The 7,533-nt window shown below is 45.4% G+C and overlaps 1 long non-coding RNA gene across 1 annotated transcript; it reads left to right on the forward strand.

The window, feature by feature from the left end:
• Window positions 1-6,433: 6,433 nt before the first annotated feature.
• On the forward strand, window positions 6,434-6,942 carry LOC120929434. Its single transcript, XR_005747388.1, has 2 exons — window positions 6,434-6,834; window positions 6,887-6,942. It is a non-coding gene; the product is annotated as an uncharacterized LOC120929434 (long non-coding RNA).
• Window positions 6,943-7,533: the final 591 nt, after the last annotated feature.

Consider the following 7,533-nt stretch of genomic DNA (forward strand, 5'->3'; position numbering starts at 1 on the left):
GCAAAAAGGGGCCTGGTCCTTTACCTGCATAATGGTCTGGGGGGCTTAAGTGGTTAAAGCAGAAATAAACCCTTCTATCCTTTACAGCCAAGGAAGATGCTTCTGTTTGATCTGCAACTGCCATGATGCTGCACATGTGATCAGTTTTGATTCCAGCCATTTGAGGGTTTGACAGTTTGGTTGAGGACAAAAGCAAATGTGACAGTTAGCAATCCCAGCTTCCCAGGCTTGTTAACCACTTAACCCCCGGACCATATTGCTGCCCAAAGACCAGAGCACTTTTTGCGATTCGGGACTTTGCCGCTTTAACTGACAATTGCGCGGTCGTGCGACGTGTCTCCCAAACAAAATTGGCGTCCTTTTTTTCCCACAAATAGAGCTTTCTTTTGGTGGTATTTGATCACCTCTGCGGTTTTTATTTTTTGCGCTATAAACAAAAATAGAGCGACAATTTTGAAAAAAATTAATATTTTTTACTTTTTGCTGTAATAAATATCCCCCAAAAAATATATTAAAAAACATTGTTTTTCCTTAGTTTAGGACGATACATATTGTTCTACATATTTTTCGTAAAAAAATATCGCAATAAGCGTTTATTGATTGGTTTGAGCAAAAGTTATAGCGTTTACAAAATAGGGGGTATTTTTATGGCATTTTTATTAATATATTTCTTTTACTAGTAATGGCGGCGATCAGCGATTTTTTTTTCGGTACTGCGACATTATGGCGGAGACTTCGGACACTTTTGACACATTTTTGGGACCATTGGCATTTGTATAGCGATCAGTGCTATAAAAATGCATTGGATTACTATAAAAATGCCACTGGCAGTGAAGGGGTTAACACTAGGGGGCGGGGAAAGGGTTAAGTATGTCCCTCGGTGTGTTCTTACTGTGGGGGGGGGGGTGGCCTCACTAGGGGAAACACTGATCCTCTGTTCATACATTGTATGAACAGAAGATCAGCATTTCCCCCCCTGACAGGACCGAGAGCTGTGTGTTTACACACACAGCTCCCGGTCCCCGCTCTGTAACGAGCAATAGCGGGCACCCGGCGGCGATCGCGCCCGCCGGGCGCCCGCACGGGATTTACGGACGAGCGGGGGCTCGCGCACTCAAAGAGCCGCCGTATAGCTACGGGCTCTCGCCCAGGAGAGCCGACCTGCCGCCGGCGGCTGGTCGGCAAGTAGTTAAAATCGATGGGTTTAATTCCCGCACCCCCCCCCCCGGCCACCCAAGCCCCCTCTCCCCCTTTACTAGCTACTAGCCGTTCTACTTTTATTAGAGTAGAACGGTTGGTACTGGTCCTCTTATAGGCAGTACCAGTGGGGAAGCTAGACATTATTTAACCCGGGGCAAAGAATCAGTTCGGTGCCCCCCTTATGGGACAAGATTAGGCAGAAGTGAGAAACTCCCAGGCCATAGCTGTTGAGTCAGCTGTCTGTCCCCTCCCCCATGCTCCTCTGTCGTCCCCCCTGCTCCTCTGGTCCTCCCCCTGCTTCTCTGTTCCCCCCAGGTGAACGCTGCCGGGAGGGAGAGGAGGTGAGCGCTGTGGGAAGGGAGAGACAGAGGAGCAGAGGGGGGCGGCAGTCTGCTGTCACTGAAGCCGGCCCACTGAGCCATCGGCCCACCGGGAAACTCCCTGTAGTTCCAATGGCCAGTCCATCCCTGGCCTCCAGCAAGAAGAAAGAGGAGCAATACTGGAGGGAATTTACAGCACATACTATTATTGGTAGCATAATTATAAATGTGGAATGCATGTTTCTTGCTAAAGAACATTATTTTTTATATAGTTGTCATGGGTAAAGTTCTGTTTTAATTGAGGCAAGCTGAAGTTAGAAGCTGATTGGTTATTATTTTTTTTATTATTTCGTTTTTTTGGTAGAGAAAAATTTACAATATTAATAGCAGCCAGTCAGGAATATGCTTTCAGTAGTTGGCTACCTTTTTAAAAGCTGGTCTGCGATTGGTCTTAGTAGATTACGCAAATCATGTTCTCTTCACTATGGGGCCAAAGAACACAGGCATTGCTGCAAACAACTAATCATCTTTCATCTTGCAAAACCATGAACCCTTTGCACCAGTTAGTATAGATCAGTGCCAATGTAATGCCCAGCTAACACAAGGTATATCAAGTCATCAAAAGCTAATCGAAGACAGATTGCAACCAAAGCATGCGACACAGGATGTTAGCGAAACTGAGCCAAGAACTTGGAATCACAGGCCCATGTCATGTTAGCTTCATTTCTATTGCTGTGTAGACTCTGTGGTGTTGGTCTCTCCCAGCTCACAGAGTGTCTCAGGATTTCTTGGAAAAATTAAAACACACATTGGCATATGACGAAGAAGGAGAAGGTGATCGTTAGTTTTTTTTTTCTGATGCAAAAGCAAGAATTTTGTTCAACTGACAGCCTGCAGTCTACACCCAGAGCTGTAACTGTATATTTTAATCCTGTGAAATGGGAATTTTAAACTCAAGCGAATCCCAATTAATTGTTCACTTCCTGCCCTCCCACATCACTGCGCGGTTTCAGACATGATGTGAGCACCGTCCTAGAGCATAGTACACTCATTTTTTACATTTAGTGCAGACATTGATAATAGCACTATACCAAACATTACAGATTTAAGAAAAGTTTACAAGATATTTTCTTGTTGCTGTGGTGGAAATTTGAAGATGTATTGTCATAATGGCACCCAGTCTTAGTACTTCCGCAGCCCGCTCTAAATAGAGCTGGCTGGGGCGGTCTGAGGCTGGTTGAATTTCGTCTGGTAGTAGAAAATGTCTTGAAGTTGGAATGTGATGTATGCGGCATGGGCATATGTCCGCCAACGAGGGGCCCTCTGTGCATTTAGCACAGACGATCGTTGAGGAGGGGGTGCGCTCGCTCCGCAAGCACACGAATGGTTATGGACAGATGTGCGTTCTTATCTGGGTCTTGTCTGATCAGCATGGCTTGGGATTCGTAGCGTACGCCTGTAGATAGCCTCCATTCCACCTTTAATAAGGGTATAATCTGGATATGCATTATTCTAAGGAATGGCGCAGATTCAGGATTCTATTAGCGATTAATATAAGAGCTTGTGATCGTTTCTGGAGGTAGGGGGGGGGCACTCCCCCTGCCCAGACACGCCCACAAGACTTTAGCCAGCATTGTATTGTATTGTGTTCATTGTATGTATTTCTATTCATTGTATTGTGGTGTTGTTGTATTATTTTGTTATTGTTATATTACTGTATTGAATCCCTGTTGGAAGGGCTTCCGTATATGGGCATCTGCTGGGTGGAGCTGACACCCTGTGAGCTCACTTCCTATGGAGGCGGTCACATGTTGTGACATCACTTCCTACTGGGTCTTTAATAAAACTGCCTGTGAGGGCATCGGCAAGCCAGTGATGACTGGGAGCTAGGATGGAATGAGAACAATTGCTGAGGTCTTTTGACTTGTATGAATGGCAGAGAATGATGGTGAGTGAATCTATTTAGCTTAAATATGGATTATTTCATTAAGATGAATTACAGAAAAGATATCTGTCTGTCTGCTCTGCAAACAGCCAGAATTTCTACGACATTGCCTTAAAGTGTTGCTAAACCCACAACAGTAAAATCAGTGTGTATATACAGTAAAGCATGCATGTTATACTCACTGTGGAACCAAAGGGGTTAATCCTATGCATCGTGTAAAAAGGCTGTTGGATCCTCTCTTCCCTGATCCTCCCCTTCTTCCACAGTCCCCAAACCATCTCCTGATAGCACAGAGCCTTGGGGCCAGTTTGGTGTTGCTAGAGAGTTTTTTTTCCTTGGGAGTGTGCATGTGATCAGCACTGTCTAGACAAAATTAGAGGAAAATGAAAACTCCTCCTACAAGCTTTAACCAAACTCTTATAGAAGTCATAAGACTGCTATATACTGCTGATGAGTAAAGGTATTTAGCAGTTTATATTTATTAAAATAATTGCATTTCTATGTTCTGTGTACTGGGGGTGAGAGAGAGAGGGGGGGTCAGAGAGAGAGACAGCTGGCAAGACCCATTTTCTTTTTGGATGAGGACAGGAGGTGCTCTGTTCCTTCCATCGGATCGATAATGTGACATGGAGCGGTCCCTGGCTGCTTGCATTTGCTGCCCATCCTTGTTCTGTGAACCCCCGTCAGTCTGTCCTCCAGGCCTGGGAGCAGTGAGGAGGTTTAATGAGTCCAGGGGTTCCAGGCTCTGGGAGGCACCAGGGACGCTGTGCTTGCTGTTCCTGGCGTATTGCTGCTCTCCTTTCCCATGGCCTCCGTCTCCTGGGCCGCTCACTTTTTGTAGACCGGGTGATGTCATCCTGCCCACCCCTCGAGGCCTTCACCTTTTTTAAACAAACCTTTAGATATCCTTTAAGTAAATATTTTAATGCTATATTAAAGTGGATGTAAACCCGAAATTATTATGTATTTTTGCTGTCACAATGTAGAGTATAAGATTTCCTATCATCTGTGCCCAGTCTTGCCACAAAGAGTTAATCTAGCTCTGAGCAATCCTCTTTTCTTTTTTCAGTGAGATAAACGGACAAACAGGAGAAAACTTTTGTCCGTTCTTCCCCCTTGCTGTCTCATGCACTAGCCTGAGACAGGCATTATTTTTTATTTCCCACCCCCACTCCTTTTCTGAAGTCATGTGGTTACTTTTCTGGATTTTGACTGGATGTTAGTGATCATAGCAAAATTTAGTATAAGGAATACACAAGAGAAAATGCATGTTGATAAGGGGAGTATATAGGTGGGCGGGGAGTCTACTGACATCACGACTCCACCCACCGAGCTCCAGACAACAGACCCACCCACAGAATATGCAGTTTTTCAGTTCTTATAACAGACAGAGGGGAGACATTTGACAGATAAGGATACATGCAGGAGGCATGTATATCCTTATAGATCAGCACTATGGCAGTAGTTTAGAAAGGATGAGAGTGGGTTTACATCCACTTTAAATATAGCTTTAAACAAATTAAAACCAATGAATGACACTTTCATGATTTAGGATGCAAAGAGACTGACAGCTGAGCACAGCCCTGAACAGGGGAGCGGGAGCTGCCAAAGTAAACTTTTCCTATTAACAAGCTGGTGATTGGTTGCTAGGTGGTTCGAACTTGTTAATCGGAAAAGTAAACTTTGGCAGCCCCTGCCCCCATCTCATCTAGTTCTTTCTTTATTCCTGCTGTATGCCAGGCCCTGCTAAGAAAATGACAGGGGGCAGAGGGTGGGAGGAGAATCGGCTTCCATTCAACCCCATCTGCTGGCAGTGCCCGCCTCCTGATGCTCCACACTCGCCCTCAGCTTATTTCCACTTACCTAATGCGAGCAGATCGATAACAAGCACATCCAGCTGCATGAGATACTTAAAGCGGAGTTCCACCCAAAAATTTAACTTCCGCTTTTTGGAACCCTCCCCCCCTCCGGTGTCACATTTGGCACCTTACAGGGGGAAGGAGGGAGCAGATACCTGTTTAATACAGGTATTTTCTTCCACTTCCGGGCATAGATCACCTTAGTGACCTACGCCACTTCAGGCACCTACTTTGCCCCTCCTGCTGTCTTCTGGGAGACACACAGGTCCCAGAAGACAGCAGGTACCAGTAGGATAGCGCATCGCGACTCGCGCATGCACAGTAGGCAACCAGAAAGTGAAGCCGCAAGGCTTCACTTCCTGATTCCCACACCGAAGATGGCGGCGGCAGCACTCCAGTGCCAAGTGACAAAACGGCTTTGGGTGCCGACATCGCTGGCGCCCTGGACAGGTAAGTGTCCTAATATTAAAAGTTAGCAGCTGCATTATTTGTAGCTGCTTACTTTTAATTATTTTATTTTGCGGTGGAACACCGCTTTAATCACTCTCTAGAGCAGCAGAACATCCCAATAATCACAAAAAAAGCCTAAAATCTGTTACCGTATTTATCGGCCTATTGCACGCCCCGGCGTATAGCGCGCACCCCCGAAATTGAAGAAAAATTCCTGGAAAAAAAAAATACTTACAGTTTGGATGCCCCTCGTTGGTGTCTTGCCCGTCGTCCATCGCGTCCTGCCGGTCGTCCATCGCGTCCATCGGCGGCCTCGTCCGGTCCGGCGTCCTTCTCCGGCCACCGGGGTGTCCTCCCCGCTCGATCACCGCTTCCCGCGCTGAGTTTGAACCACTCTGCCAGCATATACCGAGCGCAGTACACTCGGGTATAGTCGGGCAGGCTCGGCTCTTCTCGCGTAAAGGACGTACAGGACGCACAGGACGTGACCGCGAGAGGAGCCGAGCCTGCCCGACTATACCCGAGTGTACTGCGCTCGGTATATGCTGGCAGAGTGGTTCAAACACAGCGCGGGAAGCGGGTATCGGTGTATATCGCGCACCCACGATTTTGCCCTGATTTTCAGGGCAAAAAAGTGCGCGGTATACGCCGATAAATACGGTAATTCTAAGCTTGTGGTTTGAGGCCATCCGCATGTCCAGAACACTTCCTTACACGGCATGCTTTTGTAAATTACTCAACGATGACAGAAATTGTACTTTTACACTTATACTTAATTGTACATTTAGGTGAATGGCTGCAACTAGAACCTAGTTGTATGTAAACATGGGAAGGTACACAGTATTAGCAGTCTTGGGATACATAGGAGTAGATGTCTCTAGCAGTGAACGGGTAGAAATGGCACTGTGCATGCCAAGTGACCTCATATTACCTCAGTGACTGAGGCCAGTGTTGTTTTTCTGATTGTAGCTCTGTACACAGTGTTTGTACAAAAGGGCAGGTCTGGGATGGAGATAGTACTGGAGTCCTGGTGTGAAGACATCCAGCAGTTACATGTTCAGTAAGTATGCATGATTTTCCTATGTAGACAATGGATTAATATCTTCATTTAGGAAACAAATGTCACCATTGGCTTCTTCAGGTGCTAAATACTATAGACAAAGTATAGTGAAGGGGTAGTTAGAGAAAAAAGAGAAGCAAACAGTAAGTAAACAGAAGACTCATGTTGGGATATTCTTGGAGACTAGAGAGGAGATGCCATATTGTTGAAAGATGTGTCTGACAGAACTAGAAATTGGAATTGTTTTTTTTTTTGTAGAGAACCAGATGATGCAGAGAGGAGCTGGTGGAGCATGATAAGAGGTGTATGGAACTGTGCTTTTATTCTTAGGACCTTCAAGTGCCAATAAAGTAGAAAACATGTTTCCAAAAGAAGAAACTAGGATTTGCTTTTTGTAAATTATTTAACGATGACAGAAAATTTACTTTTACACAATTTACTTTTAAAGCGTTACTAAACCCAGGATCCTGCATTCACTATATCTGGTCTCCCATATTACACAGAACATGGAAATGCAATTATTTTAGTAAATATAAAATGCTAAATACCTTTTCTCATCAGCAGTATATAGCAGTCTTGTGACTTTTATCAGTGTCTGGCCGAGCACTGGTAAAAGCTTGAAGGAGCTTGTTTTCTGACTGTCCTATGAGACTGCAGGACCCTTGACCCTCTGTTTGGACAGTGCTGATTGGCCCCGTG

Source organism: Rana temporaria, chromosome 2 (genome assembly GCF_905171775.1).
Source record: "Rana temporaria chromosome 2, aRanTem1.1, whole genome shotgun sequence".
Classification (NCBI taxonomy): domain Eukaryota; kingdom Metazoa; phylum Chordata; class Amphibia; order Anura; family Ranidae; genus Rana; species Rana temporaria.